The sequence below is a fragment of the Mesoplodon densirostris genome, chromosome 6 (genome assembly GCF_025265405.1).
Source record: "Mesoplodon densirostris isolate mMesDen1 chromosome 6, mMesDen1 primary haplotype, whole genome shotgun sequence".
In the NCBI taxonomy this organism is placed as follows: domain Eukaryota; kingdom Metazoa; phylum Chordata; class Mammalia; order Artiodactyla; family Ziphiidae; genus Mesoplodon; species Mesoplodon densirostris.
In genome coordinates, this window is record NC_082666.1 from 96,466,966 (window position 1) to 96,479,689 (window position 12,724).

Consider the following 12,724-nt stretch of genomic DNA (forward strand, 5'->3'; position numbering starts at 1 on the left):
TTGAAAACTATGGCAGGTCAGATTTTCTGCCTAATTATATAAGAAGATTTATCTAAAACATACACATTATTTCAAAGACTTATTGGCTGTGAAATAAGTTAAGGGTATTTCAAATGGCTTGTCTGCAATGAAAGGTGCTATGTAGGGAATCACAGAAACTCGAGGGGAAAATATGTCAATATATACATTGCTATAGGTTAAAGTAAGCCTTAGGACAGCAACAATGTAGAGGACCTGACCCTTAGAAACTTACAAGTAAGCAGGAATCTTCAAAAGTTCCAATCTTTATAAGTAAAAAGATTTATTAAAATGAATAACCAAGTGTTTTAATTGACATCAGAAGATCAAACAAATAAACCCTGAGAACATAGATAAAGGATAAATAAAGATATGAGCAGAACTTAATACAACAGCAAACGTATAAAATTGGGGTGATTTAGTAAGTCCAAAGAATATTCTTTGAAAAGATTGAAAAGACACACTTTGATTAAGGAAAACAAAAACGTAAGTAAAGAATATACAGAAAGAGTCAGGACAAATTTATAGAAGAGAATATATGAAATGCCAGTAAATTTGAACATTTCTGTAAAGGGGACCATTCCCTAGCTCCTAAAGTTTACCAAAACAGACACAAGAGGAAATCATTTAAGGTCATCATGTCTGCCCTTGGCATGCTCGGAACGCCCTGGCCTCAGAATGCAGCATCTGTAGTCCATGGTAACCTGCGGAGAGGGGGCGGGGCTCAGCGAGGTTGGAACACTGCCCTCACTGAGAGAGTGGGTGTGGCCAGCTCTGCTGTGACTGACAAAGGCCAGGGGAGCATGTGGCCGAGGGCAGGGCCCTCAGTGCCCGGCAGGCCCAGTGGGGTGTCACAAGCTTTTACGCCCAGGCCAAAAGGCGCCTTCTTTGTCTGAACAGCTGCCCAAACACTCATCTTACCACTCAGGCCGCCTTCTTACTTGAAGTGTGTGTGGAACCTGTCCACGCAGTACACCTCGCTGCACAGGTAACCATAGGTCTGGGCATCATAGATTCCTGCCAGGTGACCGAAGTTCGCAGGCAGATGGGTCCCTGGGACACACGCGGAGAGGCTCCTGCCTGGGCCACAGTCCGCCCACTACCCCAGCCCCAGATTGGGGGCCACACAGCAGCCCTGTCTGAGTCCTCTGCCTGTAGAGGGAGTATTGGACCAACACATCTAGAAAACGGGGTCCTCGCGGGCAACTCATTGGAGGGACACAAATAAATCTTTGCCGACTTTCTGCTGAAACTTTGGAGCGTTCACACCTAAGCCTCTTACAAGCTCAGCTGTTTAGCTAAACATGATCTCGTGATCGAAATTTACACAATAATGAAGAGATCAGCTACAAGGGGAGAAAATCAGCAAAAACAATCAATACCAGAATTAGATTCCCAAGGCCATCCATCAGATGTTGGAACAATCAGGTGCAAGGCAGGATATATACATAAAACTGGAACTGAAAGAAGAAACAAGGATGTTTTCAAAGTCTAGTACGATCTCTAAAACATTTTTAAAGTACATGTCATTGATAAAGCTAAATACTCAAAGGTTGTGTAATGCAACAGATTATTCATTGAGAAGAGTGAAATTATGCTGTTTTGAAAACTATGGCAGGTCAGATTTTCTGCCTAATTATATAAGAAGATGTATCTAAAACCTACACATTATTTCGAAGACTTATTGGCTGTGAAATAAGTTAAGGGTATTTCAAATGGCTTGTCTGCAATGAAAGGTACTATCTAGGGAATCACAGAAAGTCGAGGGGAAAATATGTCAATATATACATTGCTATATGTTGAACTAAGCCTTAGGACAGCAACAATGTAGAGCACCTGACACTTAGAAACTTGCAAGTAAGCTAGAATCTTCAAAAGTTCAAATCTTTATAAGTAAAAAGATTTATTAAAATGAATAACCAAGTGTTTTAATTGACATCAGAAGATCAAACAAATAAACCCTGAGAACATAGATAAAAGATAAATAAAGATATGAGCAGAACTTAATACAACAGGAAAAGTATAAAATTGAGGTGATTTGGTAAGTCCAAAGAATATTCTTTGAAAAGATTTAAAAGACACACTTTGATTAAGGAAAACAAAAACGTAAGTAAAGAATATACAGAAAGAGTCAGGACAATGTTATAGCAGAGAATATATGAAATGACAGTAAATTTGAACATTTCTGTAAAGGGGACCATTTCCTAGCTCCTAAAGTTTACCAAAACTAACACAAGAGGAAGTCATTTAAGATCATCATGTCTGCCCTTGGCATTCTCGGAACGCCCTGGCCTCAGAATGCAGCAACTGTAGTCCATGGTAAACTGCGGAGCGGGGGCGAGGCTGAGGGAGGTTGGAACACTGCCCTCACTGAGGGACTGGGTGTGGCCATCTCTGCTGTGACTGAACAAAGGGCAGGGGAGCTTGGGGCCGAGGGCAGGGCCCTCAGAGCCCGGCAGGCCCAGTGGGGTGTCACAAGCATTTAGGCCCAGGCCAAAGGGCGCCTTCTTTGTCTGAACAGCTGCCCAAACTCTCACCTTTCCACTCAGGCCGCCCTCTTACTTGAAGTGTGTGTGGAAGCAGTCCACGCAGTACACCTCGATGCACAGCTAACCATAAGTCTGGGCATTGTAGCTTCCTGTCAGGTGACCGAAGTTCGCAGGTAGATGGTTCCCTGGGACACACGCGGAGAGGCTCCTGCCCGGGCCACAGGCCGCCCACTACCCCAGCCCCAGATTGAGGCCACAGAGCAGCCCTGTCTGAGTCCCCTCCCTCTAGAGGGAGTATTTAACCAACACTTCTAGAAAACGGAGTCCTCGCACACAACTCATTGGAGGGACACAAATTAATCTTTGCCGACTTTCTGCTGAAACTTAGGAGCATTCACACCTAAGCCTCTTACACGGTCAGCTGTTTAGCTAAACATGAGCTCATGATCTAAATTTACACAATAATGAAGAGATCAGCTACAAGGGGAGACAATCAGCAAAAACAATCAATACCATAATTAGATTCCCAAAGCCATCCATCAGATGTTGGAATAATCAGGTGCAAGGCAGGATATATACAGAAAACTGGAACTGAAACAAGAAACAAGGATGTTTTCAAAGTCTGGTAGGATCTCTAAAACATTTTTAAAGTACATGTCATTGATAAAGCTAACTACTCAAAGTTTGTGTAATACAACAGATTAATCATTGAGAAGAGTGTAATTATGCTGTTTTGAAAACTATGGCAGGTCAGATTTTCTGCCTAATTATATAAGAAGATTTATCTAAAACATACACATTATTTCAAAGACTTATTGGCTGTGAAATAAGTTAAGGGTATTTCAAATGGCTTGTCTGCAATGAAAGGTGCTATGTAGGGAATCACAGAAAGTCGAGGGGAAAATATGTCAATATATACATTGCTATAGGTTGAACTAAGCCTTAGGACAGCAACAATGTAGAGGACCTGACCCTTAGAAGCTTACAAGTAAGCTGGAATCTTCAAAAGTTCCAATATTTATAAGTAAAAAGATTTATTAAAATGAATAACCAAGTGTTTTAATTGACATCAGAAGATCAAACCAATAAACCCTGAGAACATAGATAAAAGATAAATAAAGATATGAGCAGAACTTAATACAACAGCAAACGTATAAAATTGAGGTGATTTAGTAAGTCCAAAGAATATTCTTTGAAAAGATTGAGAAGACACACTTTGATTAAGGAAAACAAAAACGTAAGTAAAGAATATCCAGAAAGAGACAGGACAAAGTTATAGCAGAGAATATATGAAATGATAGTAAATTTGAATATTTCTGTAAAGGGGACCATTTCCTAGCTCCTAAAGTTTACCAAAACTGTCACAAGAGGAAATCATTTAAGGTCATCAGGTCTGCCCTTGGCATTCTCGGAACGCCCTGGCCTCAGAATTCAGCATCTGTAGTCCATGGTAACCTGCGGAGAGGGGGCGGGGCTGAGTGTGGTTGCAACACTGCCCTCACTGAGGGAGTGGGTGTGGCCATCTCTGCTGTGACTGAACAATGGCAGGGGAGCAGGGGTCCCAGGGAAGGGCCCTCAGAGCCCAGCAGGCCCAGTGTGGTGTCACAAGCATTTAGGCCCAGACCAAAGGGCGCCTTCTTTGTCTGAAGAGCTGCCCAAACTCTCACCTTTCCACTCAGGCCGCCTTCTTACTTGAAGTGTGTTTGGAAGCTGTCCACGCAGTACACTTCGCTACAGAGCTAACCATAGGTCTGGGCTTCGTAGCTTCCTGGCAGGTGACCGAATTTCGCAGGCATATGAGTCCCTGGGACACACGCGGAGAGGCTCCTGCCCGGGCCACAGGCCGCCCACTGCCCCAGCCCCAGATCAGGGGCCGCAAAGCAGCCATGTCTGAGTCCCCTGCCTCTGGAGGGAGTATTGTACCAACACTTCTAGAAATAGGTGTCGTCGCGGGCAACTCATTGGAGGGACACAAATAAATCTTTGCCGACTTTCTGCTGAAACTTAGGAGCGTTCACACCTAAGCCTCTTACAAGGTCAGCTGTTTAGCTAAACATGAGCTCATGATCTAAATTTACACAATAATGAAGAGATCAGCTACAAGGGGAGACAATCAGCAAAAACAATCAATACCAGAATTAGATTCCCAAGGCCATCCATCAGATGTTGGAATAATCAGGTGCAAGGCAGGATATATACATAAAACTGGAACTGAAACAAGAAACAAGGATGTTTTCAAAGTCTGGTACGATCTCTAAAACATTTTTAAAGTACATGTCATTGATAAAGCTAAATACTCAAAGGTTGTGTAATCCAACAGATTAATCATTGAGAAGAGTGAAATTATGCTGTTTTGAAAACTATGGCAGGTCAGATTTTCTGCCTAATTATATAAGAAGATTTATCTAAAACATACACATTATTTCAAAGACTTATTGGCTGTGAAATATGTTAAGGGTATTTCAAATGGCTTGTCTGCAATGAAAGGTGCTATGTAGGGAATCACAGAAAGTCGAGTGGAAAATGTGTCAATATATACATTGCTATAGGTGAACTAAGCCTTAGGACAGCAACAATGTAGAGGACCTGACCCTTAGAAGCTTACAAGTAAGCTGGAATCTTCAAAAGTTACAATTTTTATAAGTAAAAATATTTATTAAAATGAATAACCAAGTGTTTTAATTGACATCAGAAGATCAAACCAATAAACCCTGAGAACATAGATAAAAGAAAAATAAAGATATGAGCAGAACTTAATACAACAGCAAACGTATAAAACTGAGGTGATTTAGTAAGTCCAAAGAATATTCTTTGAAAAGATTTAAAAGACACACTTTGAGTAAGGAAAACAAAAACATAAGTAAAGAATATATAGAAAGAGTCAGGACAATGTTAGAGCAAAGAATATATGAAATGCCAGTAAATTTGAATATTTCTGTAAAGGGGACCATTTCCTAGCTCCTAAAGTTTACCAAAACTGAGACAAGACGAAATCATTTAAGGTCCTCATGCCTGCCCTTGGCATTCTGAGAACGCCCTGGCCTCAGAATGCAGCATCTGTAGTCCATGGTAACCTGCGGAGGGGGGGCGGGGCTGAGAGAGTTTGGAACACTGCCCTCACTGAGGGAGTGGGTGTGGCCATCTCTGCTGTGACAGAACAAAGTGCAGGGGAGCAAGGGTCCCAGGGAAGGGCACTCAGAGCCCAGCAGGCCCAGTGTGGTTTCACAAGCATTTAGGCCCAGGCCAAAGGGTGCCTTCTTTGCCTGAACAGCTGCCCAAACTCTCACCTTTCCACTCAGGCCACCCTCTTTCTTGAAGTGTGTGTGGAAGCTGTCCACGCAGTACACCTCGCTGCACAGCTAACCATAGGACTGGGCATCGTAGCTTCCTGCCAGGTGACCGAAGTTCGCAGGAAGATGGTTCCCTGGGACACACACGGAGAGGCTCCTGCCCGGGCAGCAGGCCGCCCACTGCCCCAGCCCCAGTTCAGCGGCCGAAAATCAGCCCTGTCTGAGTCTCCTGCCTGTAGAAGGAGTATTGGACCAACACTTCTAGAAAATGGGGTCCTCACGGGCAACTCATTGGAGGGACAGAAATAAATCTTTGCCGACTTTCTGCTGAAACTTAGGAGCGTTCACACCTAAGCCTCTTACAAGGTCAGCTCTTTAGCTAAACATGAGCTCATTATCGAAATTTACACAATAATGAAGTGATCAGCTACAAGGGGAGACAATCAGCAAAAACAATCAATACCAGAATTAGATTCCCAAGGCCATCCATCAGATGTTGGAATAATCAGGTGCAAGGCAGGATATATACATAACACTGGAACTGAAACAAGAAACAAGGGTGTTTTCAAATTCTGGTACGATCTCTAAAACATTTTTAAAGTACACGTCATTGATAAAGCTAAATACTCAAAGGTTGTGTAATACAACAGATTAATCATTGAGAAGAGTGAAATTATGCTGTTTTGAAAATTATGACAGGTGAGATATTCTTCCTAATTATATAAGAAGATTTCTCTAAATCATACACATTATTTCAAAGACTTATTGGCTCTGAAATAAGTTAGGGTATTTCAAATGGCTTGTCTGCAATGAAAGGTGCTATGTAGGGAATCACAGAAAGTCGAGGGGAAAATATGTCAATATATACATTGCTATACGTAGAACTAAGCCTTAGGACAGCAACAATGTAGAGGACCTGACACTTAGAAACTTGCAAGTAAGCTGGAATCTTCAAAAGTTCAAATCTTTATAAGTACAAAGATTTATTAAAATGAATAACCAAGTGTTTTAATTGACATCAGAAGATCAAACCAATAAACCCTGAGAACATAGATAAAAGATAAATAAAGATATGAGCAGAACTTAATACAACAGCAAACGTATAAAATTGAGGTGATTTAATAAGTCCAAAGAATATTCTTTGAAAAGATTGAAAAGACACACTTTGATTAAGGAAAACAAAAACATAAGTGAAGAATATACAGAAAGAATCAGGACAATGTTATAGCAGAGAATATATGAAATGCCAGTAAATTTGAACATTTCAGTAAAGGGGACCATTTCCTAGCTCCTAAAGTTTACCAAAACTGACACAAGAGGAAGTCATTTAAGGTCATCATGTCTGCCCTTGGCATTCTCGGAACGCCCTGGACTCAGAATGCAGCAACTGTAGTCCATGGTAACCTGAGGAGAGGGGGCGGGGATGAGGCAGGTTGGAACACGGCCCTCACTGAGGGAGTGGGTGTGGCCATCTCTGCTGTGACTGAACAAAGGGAAGGGGAGCATGGGGCCGAGGGCAGGGCCGTCAGAGCCCGGCAGGCCCAGTGGGGTGTCACAAGCATTTAGGCGCAGGCCAAAGGGCGCCTTCTTTGTCTGAACAGCTGCCCAAACTCTCACCTTTCCACTCAGGCCGCCCTCTTACTTGAAGTGTGTGTGGAACCTCTCCACGCAGTACACCTCGCTGCACAGCTAACCATAGGTCTGGGCATCGTAGCTTCCTGCCAGGTGACCGATGTTCGCAGGTAGATCGGTCCCTGGGACACACGCGGAGAGGCTCCTGCCCGGGCCACAGGCCGCCCACTACCCCAGCCCCAGATTGGTGCCGAACAGCAGCCCTGTCTGAGTCCCCTCCCTCTAGAGGGAGTATTTAACCAACACTTCTAGAAAACGGAGTCCTCGCGCGCAACTCATTGGACGGACACAAATTAATCTTTGCCGACTTTCTGCTGAAACTTAGGAGCATTCACACCTAAGCCTCTTACACGGTCAGCTGTTTAGCTAAACATGAGCTCATGATCTAAATTTACACAATAATGAAGAGATCAGCTACAAGGGGAGACAATCAGCAAAAACAATCAATACCAGAATTAGATTCCCAAGGCCATCCATCAGAAGTTGGAATAATCAGGTGCAACGCAGGATATATACATAAAACTGGAACTGAAACAAGAAACAAGGATGTTTTCAAAGTCTGGTAGGATCTCTAAAACATTATTAAAGTACATGTCATTGATAAAGCTAAATACTCAAAGGTTGTGTAATACAACACATTAATCATTGAGAAGAGTGAAATTATGCTGTTTCGAAAAATATGGCAGGTCAGATTTTCTGCATAATTATATAAGAAGATTTCTCTAAAACATACACATTATTTCAAAGAGTTATTGGCTGTGAAATAACTTAAGGGTATTTCAAATGGCTTGTCTGCAATGAAAGGTGCTATGTAGGGAATCACAGAAAGTCCAGGGGAAAATATGTCAATATATACATTGCTATAGGTTAAAGTAAGCCTTAGGACAGCAACAATGTAGAGGACCTGACCCTTAGAAACTTACAAGTAAGCCGGAATGTTCAAAAGTTCCAATCTTTATAAGTAAAAAGATTTATTAAATTGAATAACCAAGTGTTTTAATTGACATCAGAAGATCAAACCAATAAACCCTGAGAACATAGATAAAAGATAAATAAAGATATGAGCAGAACTTAATACAACAGCAAACGTATAAAATTGAGGTGATTTAGTAAGTCCAAAGAATATTCTTTGAAAAGATTTAAAAGACACACTTTGAGTAAGGAAAACAAAAACATAAGTAAAGAATATATAGAAAGAGTCAGGACAATGTTATAGCAAAGAATATATGAAATGCCAGTAAATTTGAATATTTCTGTAAAGGGGACCATTTCCTAGCTCCTAAAGTTTACCAAAACTGAGACAAGAGGAAATCATTTAAGGTCCTCATGCCTGCCCTTGACATTCTGAGAACGCCCTGGCCTCAGAATGCAGCATCTGTAGTCCATGGTAACCTGCGGAGGGGGGGCGGGGCTGAGGGAGTTTGGAACACTGCCCTCACTGAGGGAGTGGGTGTGGCCATCTCTGCTGTGACTGAACAAAGTGCAGGGGAGCAGGGGTCCCAGTGAAGGGCACTCAGAGCCCAGCAGGCCCAGTGTGGTTTCACAAGCATTTAGGCCCAGGACAAAGGGTGCCTTCTTTGCCTGAACAGCTGCCCAAACTCTCACCTTTCCACTCAGGCCACCCTCTTTCTTGAAGTGTGTGTGGAAGCTGTCCGCGCAGTACACCTCGCTGCACAGCTAACCATAGGACTGGGCATCGTAGCTTCCTGCCAGGTGACCGAAGTTCGCAGGAAGATGGGTCCCTGGGACACACACGGAGAGGCTCCTGCCCGGGCCACAGGCCGCCCACTGCCCCAGCCCCAGTTCAGCGGCCGAAAATCAGCCCTGTCTGAGTCTCCTGCCTCCAGAAGGAGTATTGGACCAACACTTCTAGAAAATGTGGTCCTTACGGGCAACTCATTGGAGGGACAGAAATAAATCTTTGCCGACTTTCTGCTGAAACTTAGGAGCGTTCACAACTAAGCCTCTTATAAGGTCAGCTCTTTAGCTAAATATGAGCTCATTATCGAAATTTACACAATAATGAAGTGATCAGCTACAAGGGGAGACAATCAGCAAAAACAATCAATACCAGAATTAGATTCCCAAGGCCATCCATCAGATGTTGGAATAATCAGGTGCAAGGCAGGATATATACATAACACTGGAAATGAAACAAGAAACAAGGGTGTTTTCAAATTCTGGTACGATCTCTAAAATATTTTTAAAGTACATGTCATTGATAAAGCTAAATACTCAAAGGTTGTGTAATACAACAGATTAATCATTGAGAAGAGTGAAATTATGCTGTTTTGAAAATTATGGCAGGTGAGATTTTCTTCCTAATTATATAAGAAGATTTCTCTAAAACATACACATTATTTCAAAGACTTATTGGCTGTGAAATAAGTTAAGGGTATTTCAAATGGCTTGTCTGCAATGAATGGTGCTATGTAGGGAATCACAGAAAGTCGAGGGGAAAATATGTCAATATATATATTGCTATACGTAGAACTAAGCCTTAGGACAGCAACAATGTAGAGGACCTGACACTTAGAAACTTGCAAGTAAGCTGGAATCTTCAAAAGTTCAAATCTTTATAAGTAAAAAGATTTATTAAAATGAATAATCAAGTGTTTTAGTTGACATCAGAAGATCAAACCAATAAACCCTGAGAACATAGATAAAAGATAAATAACGATATGAGCAGAACTTAATACAACAGCCAACGTATAAAATTGAGGTGATTTAGTAAGTCCAAAGAATATTCTTTGAAAAGATTGAAAAGACACACTTTTATTAAGGAAAACAAAAACATAAGTGAAGAATGTACAGAAAGAATCAGGACAATGTCATAGCAGAGAATATATGAAATGCCAGTAAATTTGAACATTTCTGTAAAGGGGACCATTTCCTAGCTCCTAAAGTTTACCAAAACTGACAAAAGAGGAAGTCATTTAAGGTCATCATGTCTGCCCTTGGCATTCTCGGAACGCCCTGGCCTCAGAATGCAGCAACTGTAGTCCATGGTAACCTGAGGAGAGGGGGCGGGGCTGACGCAGGTTGGAACACTGCCCTCACTGAGGGAGTGGGTGTGGCCATCTCTGCTGTGACTGAACAAAGGGCAGGGGAGCATGGGGCCGAGGGCAGGTCCGTCAGAGCCCGGCAGGCCCAGTGGGGTGTCACAAGCATTTAGGCCCAGGCCAAAGGGCGCCTTCTTTGTCTGAACAGCTGCCCAAACTCTCACCTTTCCACTCAGGCCGCCCACTTACTTGAAGTGTGTGTGGAACCTCTCCACGCAGTACACCTCGCTGCACAGCTAACCATAGGTCTGGGCATCGTAGCTTCCTGCCAGGTGACCGATGTTCGCAGGTAGATCGGTCCCTGGGACACACGCGGAGAGGCTCCTGCCGGGGCCACAGGCCGCCCACTACCCCAGCCCCAGATTGGTGCCGCACAGCAGCCCTGTCTGAGTCCCCTCCCTCTAGAGGGAGTATATAACCAACACTTCTAGAAAACGGAGTCCTCGCGCGCAACTCATTGGAGGGACACAAATTAATCTTTGCGGACTTTCTGCTGAAACTTAGGAGCATTCACACCTAAGCCTCTTACACGGTCAGCTGTTTAGCTAAACATGAGCTCATGATCTAAATTTACACAAAAATGAAGAGATCAGCTACAAGGGGAGACAATCAGCAAAAACAATCAATACCAGAATTAGATTCCCAAGGCCATCCATCAGAAGTTGGAATAATCAGGTGCAACGCAGGATATATACATAAAACTGGAACTGAAACAAGAAACAAGGATGTTTTCAAAGTCTGGTAGGATCTCTAAAACATTATTAAAGTACATGTCATTGATAAAGCTAAATACTCAAAGGTTGTGTAATACAACAGATTAATCATTGAGAAGAGTGAAATTATGCTGTTTTGAAAACTATCGCAGGTCAGATTTGCTGCTTAATTATATAAGAAGATTTCTATAAAACATACACATTATTTCAAAGACTTATTGGCTGTGAAATAAGTTAAGGGTATTTCAAATGGCTTGTCTGCATTGAAAGGTGCTTTGTAGGGAATCACAGAAAGTCGAGGGGAAAATATGTCAATATATACATTGCTATAGGTTGAACTAAGCCTTAAAACAGCAACAATGTAGAGGACCAGACACTTAGTAACTTACAAGTAAGATGGAATCTTCAAAAGTTCAAGTATTTATAAGTAAAAATATTTATTAAAATGAATAACCAAGTATTTTAATTGACACCAGAAGATCAAACCAATAAACCCTGAGAACATAAATAAAAGATAAATAAAGATATGAGCAGAACTTAATACAACAGCAAACGTATAAAATTGAGGTGATTTAGTAAGTCCAAAGAATATTCTTTGAAAAGATTGAAAAGACACACTTTGATTAAGAAAACAAAAACATAACTAAAGAATATACAGAAAGAGTCAGAAAAATGTTATAGCAGAGAATATATGAAATGCCAGGAAATTTGAACATTTCTGTAAAGGGGACCATTTCCTAGCTCCTAAAGTTTACCAAAACTGACACAAGAGGAAGTCATTTAAGGTCATCATGTCTGCCCTTGGCATTCTCGGAACGCCCTGACCTCAGAATGCAGCATCTGTAGTCCATGGTAACCTGCGGAGAGGGGGTGGGGCTGACGCAGGTTGGAACACTGCCCTCACTGAGGGAGTGGGTGTGGCCATCTCTGCTGTGACTGAACAAAGGGCAGGGGAGCATGGGGCCGAGGGCAGGTCCGTCAGAGCCCGGCAGGCCCAGTGGGGTGTCACAAGCATTTAGGCCCAGGGCAAAGGGTGCCTTCTTTGTCTGAACGGCTGCCCAATCTCTCACCTTTCCACTCAGGCCGCCCTCTTACTTGAAGCGTGTGTGGAAGCTGTCCGCGCAGTACACCTCGCTGCACAGCTAACCATAGGTATGGGCATCGTAGCTTCCTGCCAGGTGACCGAAGTTCGCAGGTAGATGGGTCCCTGGGACACACGCGGAGAGGCTCCTGCCCGGGCCACAGGCCGCCCACTGCCCCAGCCGCAGATCGGGGTCCGCAAAACAGCCCTGTCTGAGTCCCCTGCCTCTAGAGGGAGTATTGGACCAACACTTCAAGAAAATGGGGTCCTCGCAGGCAACTCATTGGAGGGACACAAATAAATCTTTGCCGACATTCTGCTGAAACTTAGGAGCGTTCACACCTAACCCTTTTACAAGGTCAGCTGTTTAGCTAAACATGAGCTCATGATCGAAATTTACACAATAATGAAGAGATCAGCTACAAGGGGAGACAATCAG